Source organism: Cnephaeus nilssonii (assembly GCF_951640355.1).
Source record: "Cnephaeus nilssonii genome assembly, chromosome: 12".
In the NCBI taxonomy this organism is placed as follows: Eukaryota; Metazoa; Chordata; class Mammalia; order Chiroptera; family Vespertilionidae; genus Cnephaeus; species Cnephaeus nilssonii.
Window position 1 is genome coordinate 57,510,249 of NC_137083.1, and position 21,115 is coordinate 57,531,363.

The 21,115-nt window shown below is 41.5% G+C and overlaps 1 protein-coding gene across 1 annotated transcript in view; it reads right to left on the minus strand.

Moving 5' to 3' along the window:
* The window catches only part of CALD1 (caldesmon 1), a 225,148-nt gene extending 204,689 nt beyond the window's left edge, over positions 1–20,459 (minus strand). The window contains exon 1 of the mRNA XM_079786324.1: positions 20,342–20,459. The gene's annotated coding sequence lies outside the window, so the exon portion shown is untranslated. The remainder of the gene's footprint in view (positions 1–20,341) is intronic.
* Positions 20,460–21,115: the final 656 nt, after the last annotated feature.

A 21,115-nucleotide genomic window follows, 5' to 3' on the forward strand; every position in this document is an offset into this window, starting at 1 on the left:
AAAGTGAGGCAGGGTGAGAAACAAAACACTTCAAGAAAACTATAATTACCGGTAACTTCAAGAAAACTATAATTATTATTCTCAGAGAGAGAAGATACTGTAGCCACAAAACAAGAGAAAGAGGCTTTAAGAAGGCACTTTTAGAGAACAGGTAAGAATTCTTGTAAATGAAAAATATTATAACAAATTTATAAAAATTCAATTCAAATAATAGAAGATAAGGTCTAGAAAAAACTCTTCTCAAAAAGTAGGAGGGAAATGCCCTGGTCAGGATGCTCAGTTGGTTGGAGCATCGGCCCATACACAAAAATGTTGTGGGTTCGATCCCTGGTCAGGGTAGATTTCTCTCTCACATTTATGTTTCTTTAAAAAAAAGTAAGAGAAAAGACACGATGAAAAAAAAATGATAGAAAAGGTAAGAACATTAGAGAATCAATTAAAAATCCAACAACATCTGAGTGTTCCAGAAAAAGAGGACAGAGAAAACTGTGAGAAGGAAATTATCAAAGAAATAATACATTAGAATTTCCCCAGACTGCAGGATGCAAGTTTCCAGATTCAAAGGCCCACTGGGCATTTAGTACAATGAATGAAAACATATTTCATTCTAAAGTTACCAAGTTCTTGTCCTATATAAAGGGAAAAAATAGTTGGGGTTGAAACTAGAACCCAAGAAGGAAGACAAGGATCAGAAAATACAGGGTGTAAACTCATAATAGAGTTGGTTTGGTCCCATAATGATACTGAATAAAAATTCCATGACAATATCTGGTCCCAAAAGCAACCTGCAGAGATTGGAGTAGAGGACTCCAGGAAGAATGTTTTAAGGAAAAGTCAAGATAGATTACCTGGTATGTTCTTGGGGAAAAGCATTTGTGCTAGGTACACAGAAAATCAATAAATGTGAGATGGAGATCATTTTAATTTCAGGAAAAACAAAATCTGTGTGTGTGTGTGTGAAAGGAAAGGTGATCATTGCACACTCTATAGTTCAACGGTGAGAAAAATGTACACTGTCATAACAATGTAAATACTGCATATTGATTCCACTAAGACAATGATGATGTAATTAGATACAAGGATAACAGGCAAGAACATGTTAGCAGGATGATGGTGGATAAGAGAGCTAAACATAGTTAATATTTACTCTTGAAATTTTAATAAATAGTAGAATTAGCCTATTATGTAGGAAAACAAATACCACTCCCCCCAAATAGTTCATTCATTCACTGAACAAATATCTATTGAGTGTCCACCACATGCCTGGGCCTGTTCTAGGCATTGTAAACAAAATACATTTTGATGGAGAGTCATGGAACATTAACTAATAGATAGATATATAAAGTCAAGTAGTGAAAAGTGCTATAAAGAAAAAATAAGTAAGAGTTGAGGACTATTGAAAAGCAGGGGTCATCTCTAAAGGTTTTCAATAGAGAGGTGAATAAAATAAAGAAGTAAGCAGGATATATGAAGGAAGGCATTTCTGACAGCAAGAAATTGGGGAGGAGTGATTGCTAATGGCCAATCCAATCATCCAGAGCCTTATAGCCATCGTAAGAACTTTGGGCTTTATTCCAAGTAAGATGGAAAGTCACTGGAAGATTTGAGCAGAGAGAAAACTCACTCTGGCTGTCCTGTAGAGAAGAGATTGCAAGTGTAGAGGCAGGAAGAGGTTATTGCCTGCTCATAGGCAAGAGATGCTGGCTTGGACTAAGGTAGTTGTGGTCAGGGGACTGAGGAATTATTGAATTTTGGACACATTAAGACTCACTAATGTTTGGATGAGGGATGTGAGAAAAATAGAGAAATCAAGGATGCCTTCTTTTATGGTCTGAATAACTGAGTGAATGGTAGTGTTATTTACTGAAATGTTCACCGAGGGAGGTGTAGATTTTCAGGGAGAGGTGGAAATCATATTAGACAAGATGAACCCCAAAGAGTCCCACACCAGGACATATCCTAATTAAAATGCCAAAGTTTAAAGACAAAGAGAGAATCTTAAAAGCAGCAGAACAGAAGCAGTTAGTTACCTACAAGGGAGCACCTGTACGACAGCCAGCTGATTTCTGAACAGAAACTTTGCAGGCCAGAAGGAGTGGCACGAAATATTCAAAGTGGTGAAAAGCCAGGGCCTACAACCAAGGTTACTCTACCCAGCAAAGCTGTCATTTAAAATCAAAGGACACATAAAGAGCTTCCCAGACAATAAAAAGCTAAAGGAGTTCAACACCATCAAACCAGTGTTACAAGAAATGTTAAAGGGTCTTCTTTAAGATGAAGAGAAGAAAAAAGATAAATAATAAATGGCCATGAAACGGAATGAAAGCATACCATTTGTGACAACATGGATGGACCTAGAGGGTATTATGCTAAGTGAAATAAGTCAGTCCGAGAAAGACAAATACCAGATGATTTCACTTATATGTGGAATCTAAAGAACAATATCAATAAGCAAACAAAATAAAAACAGTTCACACATACAGAGAACAGACTGAGGGTTGGCAGAGGGGAGGGGCTTGGGGAACTGGGTGAAGAAAAAGGTGAAGGGATTGAGAAATACAGGTTGATAGTTACAAAACCGTCACGGGGATATAAAGTACAGCATAGGAAAAAGAGACAATACTATTGTAATAACTGTGTATGGTGCCAGGCGAGTTCTTGAAATATTGGGGGAACACTTGTAAAGTATATGACTGTCTAACCACTATGCTGTACACCTGAAACGAATACAAAATAATGTTGACTATAAACTAGAACTGAAAAAAAGTTAAAAATAATAAAACGTAGGTCTTTGGTTAAAAAAGAAAGAAAGAAAAAGGCAGAGGGAGATTTGAGACACCCAAGACCCAGAGGAGAGGGGGATGTGACGACAGAGGCGGACTGGAGTGATGCATGTACAACCAAGGAATGCTAAGGATTGCCAGTGACCACGAGGAGAGAGGCCTGGGACAGATTCTGCCTCAGAGCCTCCAGGAAAAGCTAACAATCCGTCAACACCTTGATTGTGGACTTCTGGCCTTCTGAACGATGGGAGAATAAACTCCTGTTGTTTAAGCCACCCAGTCTGTGGTCATTTGTTACAACGGCGCAGAAAAGATCGTGGCTGCTCTTCAGCTTGAGTTCCAGACTGAGGAGACACGGAGAGCCCTGCTGCCCGGAGCCCAGCCAGGACGAGCAGAGTCGCTGCTGACCCAGACCTCGTGTAAACGTTTGTTGTTGTAACACACTGAGGTTTTGGATCATTTTTCAGCAAGAAAAGGCTAAACAATATTTAGATATATTAAGTAAAAATTAAGTTAAACTTAATTTTTAAATTTTTTAAAAGAAATTAAGTAAATTAAGTTAAACTGAAAACAATTTGGCTACTTCAAGAGATAAAAACTTCTGTTCAACAAAAGCTACTATAGACAAAGTCAAAAGACAAGCCAAGAGAAAATGTGTAATGTATACAGCAAAAGATTAGAATCTAGGATGGTAAACATGCCTAAAATTAATTGGAGAGAGAGAAATACGACTAGGATATAACACTCCACAGAAGAGAAAATACAAGGGCCAAAAACCTTGAAATGAAGCTCAACCTCATTAGCAGAAAGCAGAACAATGCAAGTTAAAACACTGTTGCCAGTTCATAGCCAACAGAAAAGACATTTAATCTTACAAAACTCAATGTTGCTGATAATGTGCAGAAAGAAATTCTTCTACAGGCTGGATAAGAGAGTGAACTGGTACATTCACTATCTGGAGTGATTTGGCAGTAACTCAGAGATGTTCAGCAACTGCATTCCTTATCCAGCAATCCCACTTTTGGGAATATCCTCTCGGGAAACTCTCATACCCTTTAGCACCCTTACCAAGGGCACATGTAAAAGGCAGCTCATTAGAGTATTGTCTGTAATAAAAATACCATTTACAAAAACCCCAATGGCGGTCAGCAGGGAAGAGGCTACATTAACTATTGCATAGAACAGAATACTATATAGTGGCAAAAATGAGCGGGCATGATGCACTTGGATCTCAAAAACACAAGGTTCAGTGGGAATGATCCCATTCATATAAACTATTTGTGGGTCTGTATGACAACAGATTGGAACCATGCCAACTTCCATTTTGATGGGGCATGGCAGGAAGAAAGTGAGGCTGGTCTCTGGGGGCAGCGGGTGGAAGAAGAAAGGCGTTGGCTGTCTGGGGTAAGGGTGAGGACCTGATGAAATGGAAAGAGGGCATCAGCGAAAACCCAGAAAGGAGGAGGCAGCATCTGAGACAAATGTTACCTTTCCCACACGTCCACTGCACAGGACTGGCCAGTTCCCTGTCTCCCTGTAGGGAATCTCTGTCTCCTTATTTCTGGAGCTGTGGAGGATAACTGGATATCTCTATGGTTTCCACTCTTCCCATATTTATTGCTATTGGATTTTCTCTAGCCTCAGAAAAAGCAAAGAGGTTGCATCTATGAGAAATTCCTGTTGAATTCCAATGGGTATCTGAGTCACTGAGAGCCTTAACTGGATTTTTCTTAGTTTCATTCATTCATTCATTCATTCATTCAACCAACCTCTGAGCATCTGTTATCTGCAAGGATTAGTGTTAAGCTCTGTGCCTTTTATAATCTTGTAAAAACACTGTGTCCGATTTTCAAAAACCGCCCTTCTAATGGAGCAGCTCAGATATCTGCGCAGGATGGACTCCCAGATGGCAGGTGCTAAGAGAGACCCAGCTGTGCGATGCTTAATAAAGGCTGTCTGAAATCCCACCGAGACCACGTGGGGAGACCTGGTGTCCCCTCCCAACCATAAAACATATCCTCCACTCATTTCAGGAAAAAGAAACGCCAATCTCATAATTGGCTTTGCATTGCAGGCATATTTGTGAGGGGAGCAAATAAAGAAAACATTTAAAATATTTGATCTATTTTGGGTGAGGTTCTGTAGCTTTGGTCTAAAAGAATGTCATCTGAGAGGCAGTGATTTCTCTTGGGGGGCAGACTACTTTAGATCCAAAAAAAAAAGAAAAAGAAAATGTATTTGCAAAAAGATAGCTGAGTCTGGTAATATATGGGGAAAAATGGCTGTTTGGAATAAGCAAAGTAACTGTGAGGTAGATTCAGCGAACCACTGACCAAGCTATGCTGGAGGTCTGAGCACCTCGTGTCACGGGGAGAGTGAGAAAGACCTGAGATAGCTTCTCAGCTCTGTGTCTCCTCTTCCGGAGCCTTCACTTGGGTGGCAGGTTCATCTCACCTCACACTGCCTCACACGCTCCTCTTCTCCCACTGGTCACCGCTCTCTGTGGATAACCATGCCCAGGCTTGGCGGGGAGATGGGGGGAATCCTTTGACAAACTCTTGTTTCTTTTAGCTTCACTCTTCTCTTTTCATTTCCTGTCAGATTTCTCCAAATGATTAATTTATGCTGGGCCCCTCCCTCCTTTTTCCATGAGATCCAAACTTTAGCCTTTTAAAATGATCTACAATCACCCCTCTTCTTGCCTCGCTTCTGATTCCCGACACAACCCCGCTCTCCCTCCTCTCTGATTGTGGATGCACCCTCTGCCTCAGTGACTTCAGCCATGTGGCTTTTCCCACTTCCCACTTACCTGAGGCCTCTCCAGTCAGCTCCAGCTCCAGATCCACCTGAAAACCATCCCTTAAATCTCAGACCTCAATCAATAATCCTTCTCGAACTATCTACGGAAACTGCTGTCAGACCTGCTCACTTTCTATTTATCCATTACTTACTTGAATTATTTAATTTAGATATATACATACGATTTCTCTAATTAATAACTAGACAAGTTATTTAATTAAAAGTTAATTAGTTATAATTAACAAATACCTCTTGAGTGCTTGCTAAGCATTGTCAATTCTATTATGTCCTAATGACATAGTAGTAACAAGACAGAACTTTTAAAAATAGGGGCCATATCTTAAAATCACCAGCCATATATTACACCCATTTCTCTCTTTCCCTTTTATCTTCTCTTTTGGGTCCAAATTAAAAAACACAAACAAAATATTAAGATATTTTGATGAAAATGATTTCTGTTCAACTGTTCACACAATCAGTACCGAAACTGAGCATTCAAGTCAGTGTTTGGGGAACGATGAGTGTGGATTTGGGTCAGGGCCATAAACCCTGGAGTCTCCTTGCTGCTACCCTAATTAAGAGGTGCAGGTGGCTGAGGGAGGGGAACCAAGGACTGCAGTCCTCCCAGGTGCTCATGAATACCAGGCATACTTCAAACAGAACTATCCATGTATGGACTTTTGGGGATGCTTGGTTCATGTGATACTTCTGGAAGGCAGAGAAGAATAGCCATAATAAAAATAACAAACAAATAGGTATGGCCAGAGTTGATATAGAAGCTAGAGTGCCAATTTACTACCTTAAAGTGGGAAATATATCCTGATTCAGAAAACTGAGGTAGTCATTTGAACCAAGGTTCCTGTCCAATGGCCACTGTGGAGGGATGATGCCAGCAGTCTGTGGTGGCTGATAAATTGTTCCTCTTTAGGACTATTTCTGCCTAAAGAATTAAACGCTATTGCTGGTAGAACTAACACTGGAGAAATACTGGTATATTCTTCTTTCTAAAGCTCTAAAATACCAGATTTCTCTTTGACTATTATGCCATCTACTTGCCTTCTTTCAAGGTGTAGGTCTCAAGTCTATGCATTATTTTTAATTGAATATCTCTTCATATTCTATATGGATCTATGTCCTTAGAATTTATCTCCTTAGACCACTTCTATATCTCTTACTCTGTTGAATGGCTAATTTCTGGGAAGTTTTCATTCAAACTGATTATTCAAAGCCTCCCCCTCTATGTTTATGTAATCAAGTACTCACATCTATATCCCAGCACCTGGCATAATGCCTAACACAAAATGTCATGAAATGAATAAATAAATTTTAGAGGTTCTTAGAGTGGGAACTGTTGGCTAGGAGATCTTTCAGCAACTATCCCAATACAGCACTCTAACACTCCTCTCTTCCTTCAAAACCCATGCTAGATATTGGTCAAGTTCAAGGAGGATGACTGGGCAACACCTTCTAGGGACTAGGGGCTAAAGCCTTAGGGCAGATCTATTTGGGGTCAGATGCTCTACTGTGACCAAGCTGGAGTATTAAGGAGAGCTGGGGTCATACTCACTTAAGAGAGTGCTTAGCTGTTCTCTCCCACTCCCTTCTTCACATACTTCCTCTTAATTTTTCTGGCTGATGGAGTTTGGACTAGCCTTGCTTCAAGATGGAAGATGCATGTGTAGATTCCATTGTAGGCAAGCCAAACTCACTTGGGGGATACCCTCGAATTTGAGCCAAGGCTTCAGCTAAAAGGTGAAATGATCTTTCATCCATCACTGGATTTTGTCTTTATTTTCCTTGGGAAAGCCATGGATAATGCTGCCTAATGGTGGGGGTCCAGTTTGGGAGTTCCCAGATACCTGCTAGAGACCTGACTGCAAATATTTCAAAAATAATAATAAATATATAAATAATGGTATCTATCTACATACATACATATATTATACTACAAGCCTGGTGCATGAAATTTGTGCACGGGGGCGGGGGGTTGCTCAGCCTAGTCTGCACCCTCTCTAATTCAAGTCCCCTTGGGTAATGTCCGACTGCCACAGGGATTGGGCCTAAACCAGCAGTTGGACATCCCTCTTGTAATCTAGGACTGCTGGCTCCTAACTGCTCACCTGCCTGCCTGCCTGATCACCCCTAACCACTTCTGCCTGCTGGCCTGATGCCTCTAACTGCTCCCCTGCCTGCCTGATCGCCCCTAACCACTCTGCCTGCCTGCCTGATTGCCCCTAACCCCTCTGCCTGCCAGCCTGATCACCCCTAACTGCTCTCAGGCTGGCCTGATCGCCCCCTAACTGCTCCCCTGCCGGCCTTATTGCCCCCCAATTGCCCTCCCCTGCTGGCCTGTTCACCCCTAACTGCCTCTGCCTTGGCCTCTGCCACCATGGCTTTGTCCGGAAGAATGTCTGGTCTAAGTAGCATATTACCCTTTTATTAGTATAGATATTAATTTATTTTCACATAAAGCATATATTAATTTTCATACTTTATTCATACAGTAATATATACTTTATTAATTTAATACATCTATTATGTGTTAATGTATTTAATGTTTTAATAATTATAATTAATTAAAGACATAATTTGATTCATTAAATATATTGCCTTTTAAAATCAACAACTTTATTATTATATATTTATTTATTTAGCACTTTTACTCCAAATAACCATGCCATCCATATTATCACCACTTTCCTCTGATACATGCCCATAAAGTTAGTTGGTAAATGTTATAATGTTCACTTATGGGAAGAAAGCAGGGACAGTTTAAAAATCTTCCCTCAGAACACAGAAAGAGTACAGACTACAAGTTAAGCAACCGTAATGAGTCATTCAATCTCCCTGAGTTTTAGTTTCCTCATTTGTAAAATAGCTGCCTTGAAGAGTTGATATGAAGTTCAAATAGATTAATAAATGTAAACATGCTTTATAAACTGTTAAGAGGTACTTAGCTATGAGTGATTACCACTATCAACATAGAACCGAGATAAAACCCAAGCAGCCTCCTGACTGCCAGCTTTATTTCTTTAACTTTAAATTAATCTACTGCAAATTTTCTGTCTATGAGACCTTGCATCTCCATAGATTATGGAACAGTGGTTTTAGCAGCCACAGAACTTTTTCTGATTCTTGTCATTCCAAAGAAATTGGTGAAATTCCACTGTGCACAGAAAGGAAAACACCAAAGTTTTTCTTAAATGTTGGAATAAGATATCTTTTGGAAAACTGGGTTGGAGCAGGGAGTGGGGCTGGGGAGAAGCAAAAATAAAATTTGTTGATGCTGTTTTTATAACATCCTCTTATTTCACTTCTCTGCACTGTAGGCCACTGTTCTCTCTGTTTATTTTGCATATTTTGTATTGTATGTCTTTTCCCCAAGTTTATGAGTATTGTTTTGTGTGCATTCATTTTAATTTAATATAGTACAATTTTAATATAAATTATATTGTGTTAAATATATAATCTGTTTCTTATGTTCCTCATTAAATGCTATGCTTTTAAGATCAAAATAGCATCGCTTTAACAAGATTGTCAATTCTTTAAACTCAAAAGAGATACTATAATCGGGAAAGCTTCAGACAATGTGCAAGTTGTGGGAAAGTATTTGGGAACCAAGGCAGAGTGCCCCTTAGTATCCTTCCATTTCCTCTCTCTTCTGCCTCTCACCTGTAGCATGTCCCACTGCCATTGCCTTGTTGAGGTCGTCAACATTGCGCATCTGGTTTTCTGCAGTAAAATTGATCTTCCTGCCTACTCCGAATCCTCATTCCCAACTTCTTCCTCAATCCATTCTTCTTCTGCAGCTAGAACTATACCAACAGGGCCATACCGCCTTCCTGTTGAAAACTCTCCTTTGATTCCCCATCACACTGAGAATAAAATCTGACAAGTCCCTCTGTCATCTTCCCCCTCCACCTCTCAGATTTCATTTCCTACCACTCCAATCCTCTCTCCCCTTCTCTAGCCAGAATGGCCTCCGGGTTATTCCTACCACATAACAAGCACATAGCTGTCCCAGCCCTTCACATGTGCTGCTCCCTCTGCCCTGCAAAGATTTGCATGGTTCCATCTTGCACTTTAGATCTCCTTGGAATGCCACCATATCAAAGGGGGCTCACTGGTTGCTGGTTCATTGACTTCCACCCTTCGCTAGAACAGAATTTCCTTGAGGAAATGTTCTTTGTTTTATTTGTTGCTTTATCCCCAGCACTCTTTCTTGGTACATGGTAAATATTCAACAAAATGTGTTGAGTGAATGAATGATTCATGGATAAAGTTTACTCATCTAAAAAGGACTAACAAGGCCATCACGTAATAATCTAGCTCCTAACTTTCCAGTAGTATCTTAGTCATCTCGCCTCCCTCTCTGCACAGACATTCTCATACCCTCACTCTATGCCCAAAAGATTGAATGTTTTTCATTTTCTTCAATGTGCTTTGCTCCCTCTTGTCCTCAGTTGTTCACACATACTGTTCTCTCTTCATTGAACATTGTTCCCCCACATCTGTGTCCAGCTAGCTCTCCCAGGCTTTCCTTTCTCTAGGAAGCCATTCTGACTGTCCACGTCTGAGTTTTATACTCCTCCTAGCCCACAACGCAGTGAACTTCCAATATAATTGCACATATTCTACTGTATTGCAATTGCCTCTTTACTTATCAGTACCTACCATACACTTTGAGCTTCTTGAAGACAGGGACAGATCTGTCTTTTTATCATTATTTCTATAATTCCAGGTCAGTGCTTCAATAAATAACTATGGAGTGATTGGTCTCTTACTAGTACATTTATAGGCTCTAAGTTGCTGGAAGGCATAGCCTATAGGTTTAATTGAATCTGAGTGTCTCTTAATAACAGTAATGGGGATGTACCTGGCACTGAAGCCTACATGGGGAGTCACAATGCACTCGCTAAAAAGAGCTACAGAATCTCGAGATATTATTTTACATTCAGAAAGAGCCCCGTGGGGATGTGCCTAATCCAGTGTCCCGTGGGGATTGATTTGGGGGATTTCCACGTGACATCAGTCTCATCTGTGTGAAAGACCCTGGGGCTGGGAGAGAAGGGAATAGAAGAGGGTACTGAGCTCAGTGCCAGATAGTTAACTGGATCTTGTGGGTTATTTTAAGTATGTATTTCCAGGAAGAGAATGTCAAGCTCTATGTGAACTTAGTTTTCTCACATGTCAACATGAGAACAGCAGTAAAGACAGTCTCCTTCCCAGCATTCCTTTGAAGAATAATAAATAAATGTGATAAGAAAATGCTTCACAAAATAAAACAAACTTTGAAGTAAAAAGCAGCCAGCCAGAATTGTTCATGTAGCTGAAAATTGTTCCACATTATAACCATTCCTATCAGTCTAATAGGTGGTAGTCAGTAACCTCTTCACCCTCACATTCTTATAATTGTACACACACACACACACACACACAATAGGTGCTATGAAAATTTTACAGACAGGGGGACTAACTTCATGTGTTTATAAATATATTTGGATTTTTATCCCAAATGATCATTTAAAGTTTACATGTATATTAACATTCATTTATTCACTATTAATATAATTAATATGATTATACATATAACCAAGTCTAGTCAAGAAGGCAGTCATCCCAGTTCTAAAATGAGATGGTTAGACTCGAAGATCTCTAATGAATTTTCAGTTCTAAGAATCAATGAGTGTTGACTTTGAGTTTGCATTCTCTCACACATGCTTTGATAAAGAAGAACAGAGCTGCACATGACAGTTTGAATAAGCCAGTATTACTCAAAAGTACTGGCATGTGGAATATACTCACTGAAAGTTTCTGGGTGGTAGATGTAGACTGTGCTTGCTACACTGAACAGAATTCTTGCACCACAAGCTTGATTCCAGATGCAAACCTTCCATTGTCTTCAATAGATGCTCCTGCATTGTCAACAGTACTATGTCTTGTGTGAGTGAGCAAGCTGTCATCCTAAGTAGACATTCTAAAACAGGTAGCTCTTTCTAGTTAAAAAATATACTGACAAAGGGTATTGGGTGGAAGGAGAACAGTAATGTGCACTGCACAATTCCAGGGAGTCATTCACATTCTACTCTGTATAGACGGCGCTTCCTGGAGAGAAGGGAGAGCAACACAAGCGTGGTTTTCATTCCATTGGTCCACATGGAAAGCAAATATGCACAATACTTCAGCTAGTTGTATTTTTATAACCAATAACCAAATAACTAAGTCTTGAGTTTAAATGAGTCCCAAAGAAAGGCAATTAAATTGACTCAAGTTTTCTGGCTAAGAAAGTCAGATTCATGCCAAGTTCTAATATCTTATATCTTAAAGCAAAGAGAGCAAAATAGCTGCTCTGGATGGAGTAAATTAGTAAAGTGAAAGGAAAAAAGCATAAATGATGCTTTTAATGGTTAGCCTAGTACTAGCTTCATTCATCGTTCAAATATTTATTTAATGCCTGCTATTCGTCAGACTGATATTCCGATGCGTTCTACATTTTAGGTTCTTACAGCCCCTTGGAAAAACACATGATTACAATATCTTTGGACTCTTGTTGCAAGCAATCAATTCATTTAAAGTTAAAAGACATGCTCATTAATTTTTATTGATTTACTATGTATGTAGTTAAATCAGATTAAGAGCTTTCAAGTCAATCGTAATTTTCAGGAACAAATAAAACAAGTTGGCTATTTAACTGAGCACCAGGATCTTGTGTCTAAGAATTATGTAAGATCTACCAGTTCTAACTTTTATGTTTATAACAGTATCTAAGGAGGAGTCTTCAGTGTAGGGTCTTCTAAGGAGGGGTCTTCAGTGTAGGGTCTTTATAAAGATGACAAACAGATTATTAAGAATGATGAAGCCTCCTTTTAGAAGTAAGAACTCTATATCATTTACAATACATAGTTTTTCGAACATCAAGTTGTATACTATGGATTAAAATCAATGTACACTAGATTTTTCTTTTAACATCAACCTCTCACTTATTAATAGACTAGTGGCCCGGTACACAAATTTCGTGCATGGGGGGGGGGGGGGGGGAGGATGTGTTCCTCAGCCCGGCCTGCACCCTCTCCAATCTGGGACCCCTCAAAGGATGTCCTACTGCCAGTTTACAGGGATTGGGCCTAAACTGGCAGTCGGACATCCCTCTCACAATCCGGGACTGCTGGCTCCAGCTGCTCACCTGCCTGCCTGCCTGCCTGATTGCCCCTAACCACTCTGCCTGCCAGCCTGCTAGCCTCCAACTGCCCCCCGCCGCCGGCCTGCTCGCCCCCAAATGCCCGCCCCCCGCCAGCCTGATCACCCCCAACTGCCCCCCCGCTACGTGATGGCCTTGTTAGTCCTTTTTATATGAGTAAACTTTATCCATGAATCATTCATTCACTCAACACATTTTGTTGAATATTTACCATGTACCAAGAAAGAGTGCTGGGGATAAAGCAACAAATAAAACAAAGAACATTTCCTCAAGGAAATTCTGTTCTAGCGAAGGATGGAAGTCAATGAACCAGCAACCTGCTGGCCTGCTTGCCCCCAACTGCCCCCCCCCCTTGCTGGCCTGCTTGCCCCTACCTTCCCTCCCCACTGGCCTGCTCACCCACAACAGTCCCCCTGCTGGTCTGCTCACTCCAAACTGACCCCCCCTGCTGTCCTGATCACCTCCAACTGACCCCCACTGACGGCCTGCTCACCCCCAACTGGCCACCCTGTTGGTCTGCTTACCCCCAACGGCCCCTGCCATCCCATCCTGGCCTGATCACCCCCTGGTGACCCAAGGTCCCAGCCCCTCCTTTCTTTCTTTCTTTCTTTCTTTCTTTCTTTCTTTCTTTCTTTCTTTCTTTCTTTCTTTCTTTCTCTCTCTCTCTCTCTCTCTCTCTCTCTCTCTCTCTCTCTCTCTTTCTTTCTTTCTTTCTTTCTTTCTTTTTCAGCACCTCTTTGAGCAGAGGCCAGGGCTGGCTGGAAGCAAGTATCTAGGATTTATTTATCTTCTATAATTGAAACTTTGTAGCCCTGAGCGGAGGCCAGAGCTGGCCAGGATGGGCAGGAAGCTTGGCTTCCTCCATCACCGGGGGCAACCCAAGCCTCCTGCTTGCCCCAGCTCCATGGCCGTTGCCATTCTTGTTGGGATTTATTTATCTTCTATAATTCAAACTTTGTAGCCTTGGGCGGGAAGCTTGGCTTCCTCCATTGTCAGGGCAACCCAAGCTTTCTGCTTGCTCCAGCTCCATGGCCGGCCACCATCTTGGTTGGGTTGATTTGCATACTCGCTCCTGATTGGCTAGTGGGCATGGCTTGGCGTAGCAAAGTGATGATTAATTTGCAAGTTTCTCTTTTATTATTATAGATAGTGATAACACTTGAGTACTGTAGTTAAATGAATAATTTCTCCAAATATTATTTTAATCAAAAGAATTGAATGCAGAGCCCCAAAATGGACTCCTGAATATAGAAAAAAAGTATATAGTAAAGGTATTATTTTAGATAAGAAAAAAGAATGTCTATCCAATAATTTGTTGGGACTATTGGTCATCCACTAGAGAAAAAAATGTTTAGATCCCTTTATAACATCATTCACTAATAATTTTCATGTACATTAAAGATATAAGCATGGAAAAACTATAAAAACAATCAGAGGAAGTAAAAAATGTCTTGCACCTTAAGCCAGGTTGGTAATAAAAAGTCACAAAGAGGATATATTGTAGAATTAAAAAAAAATGACAATGGCAGTTGTACAAGCTACAGTAGCCAAGACTGACATTTTACTACACACCTAAAGCTTACTTAAAGAAGACTGCATCACTTGTCATCATTTTTCCCCAACACCCCCCCTCCCCCCCCACACACACATTCACACACCCTTCCCTTTATAATGTCCCTCTCTTCCTTACCTCAGGCCCCTGCTTGGGAACCTAGCTCCTGCTCACCTTGGCTTCTCCTCTCTCCCTCTGTTATGATTTCCCTACTCAGGATTCAAACCGAGGCTGATCTGATCCAGAATTGCTCCGCTGATGTCTCCTGCAGAGAAGAAGACTGCTATCTAGATGAACAGGCCTGGACCTTACCCCATCCTACAGACGTCTCATGCTTAATAAACACATTCAGGGGCTATCTGTGAAAGATCCCCAGGCTTCTGCCCTGCCTGAGAAAGCTGAGTCAGATACCTGCCTCAAGTCAATGCAGCTACAAGAGCTTGTAAAGGCAGTTGGGAAATCAGGAGGCCAGCGTTTGCAAGAGTGGACAAGCACCAAGCACTCAGAAGGAAAATACAAACTTTGGGAGTCAGAGCAGGCTGGAGAGGGACCAGTAGGTACCTGGGAATCAGAAGCAGGAAACTGCAGGCAATAGATGGTAATTTATAGTCAAGGACCAATGCTACAAGGTGGGAGCATAAAGAATGTGGAGGCAACAACAGGGGGGAAGAACCCACATTGTGGCCCTGGTCGCATCCCTGCCAATGGACTTTACCACAGTTCTCTTGAGGTAGGAGCCACTCCCAAGGCAGTTAACCCTAGCCACTTCTTACCTGGTGTGCTTTTAAAAATCTAGCGATGCCCAGGCTGCACCACATTCCAATTAATCTAACATTTCTCAGGTAGAGACAGACATTAATCATGTTTTCTGGAAGAATTAAGATGCCTTCTCTCATTATTTTCTCACAGGAGAGCTCAGGCTCCGGGTTCATAAAGTCATCACAGCTTCTGGGTCTAGACTGAACATCCTCTTCAGAGCTAAGCCTTCTTCAGACAGACTCTCCATCCCATCCCAACCTCCAAAAGATTTTGCAATATAGACCCAACATGACATTCCACTGTTTATTTTCTCTCTGAAAATAATATATCAAGATTGTAGAGCACATTTTTGATAATTGGGGCAAAGACTGGATTTATAGTCCTCCCTGGCATAAATTAGCCTCAAAATTTATTGGCAGAAATGTAAGTTGCATAATTACTCGGTAGTGGTTAGGCATTCTTGATATGTTTATTGGCTAGAACCTGAGCTCTGTGCATGCATGGACACATATGAAACTCCCCACTCTGGATGCCTCTTCTCTGGCTCTTGGGGGTTGATTTATGAAGGTGTTATAATACAATATATAGTTTTACTTTTATAATTTGGATAGTTTGGGGTAGCCAATAGAAGAAGCTAAACCTTTACATGCTGAAATAATAATTTATTCCTTTGAAAGCATTGGGCTTTATGTGCAAATACATACACAAAATAAATTAACTTGGAAATCATTTGACTGATTACTGTAGCTATATAACAATTCTTTGGCAGCCTGCAGATGGTTCCATTTTCTGACAGTATCAAGATGCCCAAGTTAATGTACATGCAATAAGCATTCTGTCCATGTCGCATACCCAAGATGGATCACGAAGCTCTTAAAAGTTATTCCCTTAAGTTCTCAGGTCTGCTCTCCTGATTCCTCTGCCACCTGAAGATCTCTATTAACTTGCTTCTGGAAATCTGAAGTCTAAAATGCTTCATGAGTGATATTACCCAGAAAGAAACTATGAGGCCATGGGCAAGGAATGGTACACCATAGCTTAGATGATGGGCTTATAATTTACTCTACCAAAAAAAAACAACAACAACAAAAAACCCCGGCTTTTGAAGAGAAAGATCTGGAGTTGAATGTCCCAATAGAGATTTGAAAATCTCTCTAATGAGAAACAAGATTTAAAAGAAAAAACTATGGTTTTAGGTATTGAAATGAATGATGGGTTCTTAGCTAGGGAAGGATATTGACCAGAAACCAGATGAAATGATTGAAAAACTTTAAATTAAATAAAGAAGGAGAGGGAGACAATCGCCTTGATAAACCTATGAAAGTGGTTCCTGTAGAGGACAACAATATAAGATGAGAAAATGAATAAGAATATGAGAGGTGCCTAGTGTTTTATACCCCAAAAATATTGGAGGGGAAATGGGAGATGGAAGTAATGTAGCCTCAAAGTATTTATACTAATAATTAGAGGCCTGGTGCATGAAATTCATGCATGGGGGGAGGGAGGGTGTCCCTCAGCCCAGCCTGCACCCTCTCCAATCTGGGACCCCTTGAGGGATGTCCGACTGCCCATTTAGGCCCGATCCACAATCCAGGACTGCTGGCTCCCAACTGCCCTCCCCTGCTGGCCTGGTCCCCCCCAACTGCCCCTGCAGGCCTGGTCCCCCACCAAAATGCCCTCCCCTGCAGGCCTGGTCCCCCCCAACTGCTCTCCCCTGCTGGCCTGCCCCCCCCCCAACTGCCCTCCGCTGCAGGCCTGGTCCCCCCCAACTGCCCTCCTCTACTGGCCTGGTCACCCCTAACTTCCCACAACTTCCCTCCCCTGCAGGCCATCTTGTGGCGGCCAACTTGTGGCAGCCATCTTGTGTCCACATGGGCGCAGCCATCTTTGACCACATGGGGGTGGTCATCTTGTGTCTTGGTGTGACAGTCAATTTGCATGTTACTCTTTTATTAGATAGGATAGCTGTTGTTGACTATTTACTATGTACATATCACTTTTAAACTTAAGGACAACCTTATAAAGTAGGTACTAATTACTTTCATATTACAGATGGAGCAAATGAGGCCTATAGAAGCTGAGTAACTTGAACAAGGACACACACAGCTGGTAGGAAAACAAGAATTTAGACACGAGCAATCCAATCCAGAGCCCACACAAACAAGCCCAGTGTGTGTTGTAAACAAAGTAAGCTTGAGTAAGCTTACTATAATGTGATTTAGTAGCAAAGTAAGCTACTATAATGTGATTTTTGAGACATGGTGGGAAGGGACTCCAGGTCAAAATACAGTGGTGGAAAAGCATGTCCTATTCTCAAATAACAGGCCTATAATAACAGGAGACTGGACACCCTGGCGGGTGTGGCTCAGTCGGTTGGAGAGTCATTCTGTAAACCAAGGGGTGGCAGGTTCCATTCCCAGTCAGGGCACATACCCAGGTTGTGAGTTTGATCCCCGGGTGGTGCGGGCAGGAGGCAACTGATTGATGTTTCTCTCTCTCTCTCATCAAATTTTTAAAAAGGGAGACTGGGTGGTACTACATGTCAAGAAGGTATTCACCTGAGCAACCTGTCAATGGAAACACTGTAGCGAATGAGTGAGTTAAGAAGAACACAGACGACTTGTTTTGGAACTTTGCTATGGGCCACCTGGTCAGAAAAAGAAAATTAATTACATATTTCTGACAGATAAAACTAGCATAGAAGATCTAGGATTGACCATTGACTATATAGTGGTAGGCTGTTCTTGCCTTGTCTTCACTTTAATAAAGTGGAAGTAGGTTTCTTTATTTCGATAACTAGGAATGAAGGATAAGCATAATCACACATGTGCCTTAGACTTTAGGAAGGCAGAATTTTTTAAAGTCTAGGAAAGAAAGGCATAGTTCTCCCTCCAAGAAATGTGCCTAGAAAGGCCACAGATACAGTTCTAGCTGTACTCAAAAAATACATGATTATAATGGAAAAGAACCAGGAACTATACCCCTGGGAACTTTAAGGAGGGTGTGCCAGTTATTTAGGTGTTACCTCTCAACTCCAGATCTACCCTTCTCTATTTGGCTCTGCACAGCAAGCACATTTCTGCTTTGATCTCAGGGTCCCCTCTTTGATGAGCCAATAGGGGGCGCCAGAGGGAGGCCGCTGGGCTGAATGGAGGAAGGGACAGGGGTTGTTCCTGTGTGCTAGCAGGTCTTGAAGTCATGGAAGCAATAGCAGTTTCTTCTAGAAGCAGCAGCTGAATCTAGTTTGCAGTTTTTCCAGCACTTGCCACATCAGCCCTCCACCCAATCCCCAAAGACAGCTGATCTGTGCTCCCTCCTCAGAAATCCAGGTCTCCTGAGGTCACTCTTCCAAGCTCAGAGACACCAACACCAGCCAAGCAGCCTCTTCTCAGAAATCTGAATTCCAGCTCTGTGGGAGCCCTCCTTTAAGTTCTTACATTTTAATAACCTCAGTTCTTCCTTTTGTTCTTTCAGTCCAAGGAGTGATGGCTGCTCCAGTGGTTACTTCCTCCATGATATCTTAGAGTTCTCTTGGTACCCTTTCGCTGACCTTGTTAACAGTTTTATAATTTATTAACCGTTGTATACATTAAATTCTCTTTGTTCAAATAACTAGTAGAGGGTGTGTTTCTTTTTTGTCTCCGGGAAGGACCCTAATTGACAGAAAAAGCACAGGGAATGAATGCTAAAGCCCTGAATGAATAGAAAAAAAGAAAAGAAAAAAAAAGTCCCAGGCAATTGGTGGGGTTTTTTAAAGGAATTTCCTGATTAAGAAGGAGGAAAGGCTGGATGTTTGGAGAGGATGGTAAAGTGCTAAGTGTCCTTTCATTGGAGGATTTTGAACCCAGGCTGGAACACCAATGGGCAGAAACGTGGCAGAGGAAGTTTTGGGGTTGACTCAGATGCTTGTGGGGTTACAGATTCTGAGGGACAGCACCCAGCACCACCCCGCAGCTCCCAGTGCTCTCATGTTACCAGAACACTTGCCTTGGGATTTCTGAAGGGTTCTTCCTCAAGCTTCTGTCTCTTCTTCATACTTCTCTAGTTCCAGAGACATCTACCTACTAGTTTCCTCTGGAGTTTGACCATTCCCTACAGAGGCCTGAGAATCTGTTCTTTCTGTGAGATCAAGAACCTCTTGGTCTGACCCTGAGCTCTAGAAAGAAGCCTATGTCTGTTCTTTAAATTAAATTACATTACAGAAATGTAGTCCACCCTGGCACGTCTGGTACCTCAGAAATCCATGTATTTCCTTGGTACCACTGAACCTTCCTGCTGCCTGTGGAGCTTTGAAAAGCCCCCTCTAGGATTAGCTAAACAGAATCCCTCCACAATGTTAGAATAAGCAGCTGGGTCCCAGGCTGCAGTGCATCTTGACCTTCTGCATCCAGAAATTCTCCAAGGTTAGATCCATTCTAACATCTGCCCTTTATCTCAATCTTCTGGCCTTGTCCCTTAAAAGTACCATTTCTTGCTCTACCTCCTTGCCTCACCTCCATTGTTAGTTGCGGGCATGACAGGTATTTCTTTGTATTTGTGAAGAAAAATAAAGTCACTTTTCTCTTTTTATTTCTCTAGCCTCACTAGACTAATTGACTTTTTTTTTTTTTCAGCCAGCCATTATTTCTCACCAGCCTCCTCCTTTCCCAAAAGTCCAAATAAGAGAATATCCAAATGACAGAATCTAAGCTCTGAGCCCTGAAGGTACCATTGCTGGAAATTCCAGCCCAGTTAAGCTCTTCCCACTGACTGCCCCCTAGGTTTCCTCCAGTCATCCTGAACTAATAGCAGCTGCTTCATCCGACCCACACAATCATGACATAACACTATCCACCACAAACTGAGAAATAAATTCAACCATCACCACAACAAAAAAAGTTTTCCAAAGTCTTCCAAAACTTTTGGACACTGAGCATAAGAGACAGGCATTGAATTCCTTCTTTTCCAACTTTCTTTTTTCTTCTTCGTCTAATGTTCTACTATTTACTCTTCATCTTCTCATTACTTAAGAGTCAGATCACAACATACCAGGTATTATATAGAACAACCAGGAGATGAAAGGCATACTATCTAGGACACTAAAAGGAGACAATGTATATTTTAAATCGCCATTCTAAGGAATGGCAAAAAAACAACAATCCCCCTTTTTAAAAAATGTAGCCAAGGGAAATTTATCAGAGAAGATAGGTCCAAGGAGTGAGAGCTGAGTGGCAACTGCCCCTTGCATATGTTTTGATTTAAAATAGTTACCTTTTGTTCAGCTTAGCTCTTAGCTCCCACATCTTTTTCTGCTTTCAATTCTTCAAGAAAGGCACCCCTGAGTACAGTGTGAGGGAGGCACTTTAATTCAGAGTTCTTGAGAACAGCTTGCTATTTTCAACTAAATCCAGTAGCTAGCGGAATGCAGGCTTCACTGGCCCCACCCTATTTCTCCCACCCAGATATTTTTCCTTTTTGTCCAGGAAAGTGTCATGTGTTCCTAAGAAAAAAGAAAAAGAAAAATGTTTACTTAAACTATGACGCTCTAAACTAGCTCAGTCCATTCTGGCCAAATTTAAGATGCTTGGGATTGAGCTGTGATGGAGAAAAGAAGGGATGGCTTTATGTGACATTTAGAGGAGTTGAAAACGTTCTTTTATGCCCTGTAGAACATGTAGGTTGCAGGCTACTGCTGTGCAGGAGGTCTGGCTTTGGATGCATTCATTGCATTAATAAACGTACGCTTTTGTGTGCCTTTTAGCACAGTGCCTACAAGGTGCTGTGCTCAATACCGTGAAGGCACACAGTCAGAGATATCAGAGATCTTGTCTTCCAGGAGCTTACAAATCAGATGCGATAAGAAGACGGGATAAGACATGAACACAAGTTGCTCTGATATGTGGCATAATGAAATCAGTGCCATAAAGAAGTACAAGTTCTTTGCGAGTCCAGAGAAAGTGTGTGGGGGGTGGGGGGTGGGGGTGGGGGGACACTTAGCACTTTACAATGAGAGGATCGTCATTTCTTTTCTCCAAGAAAGGCTTC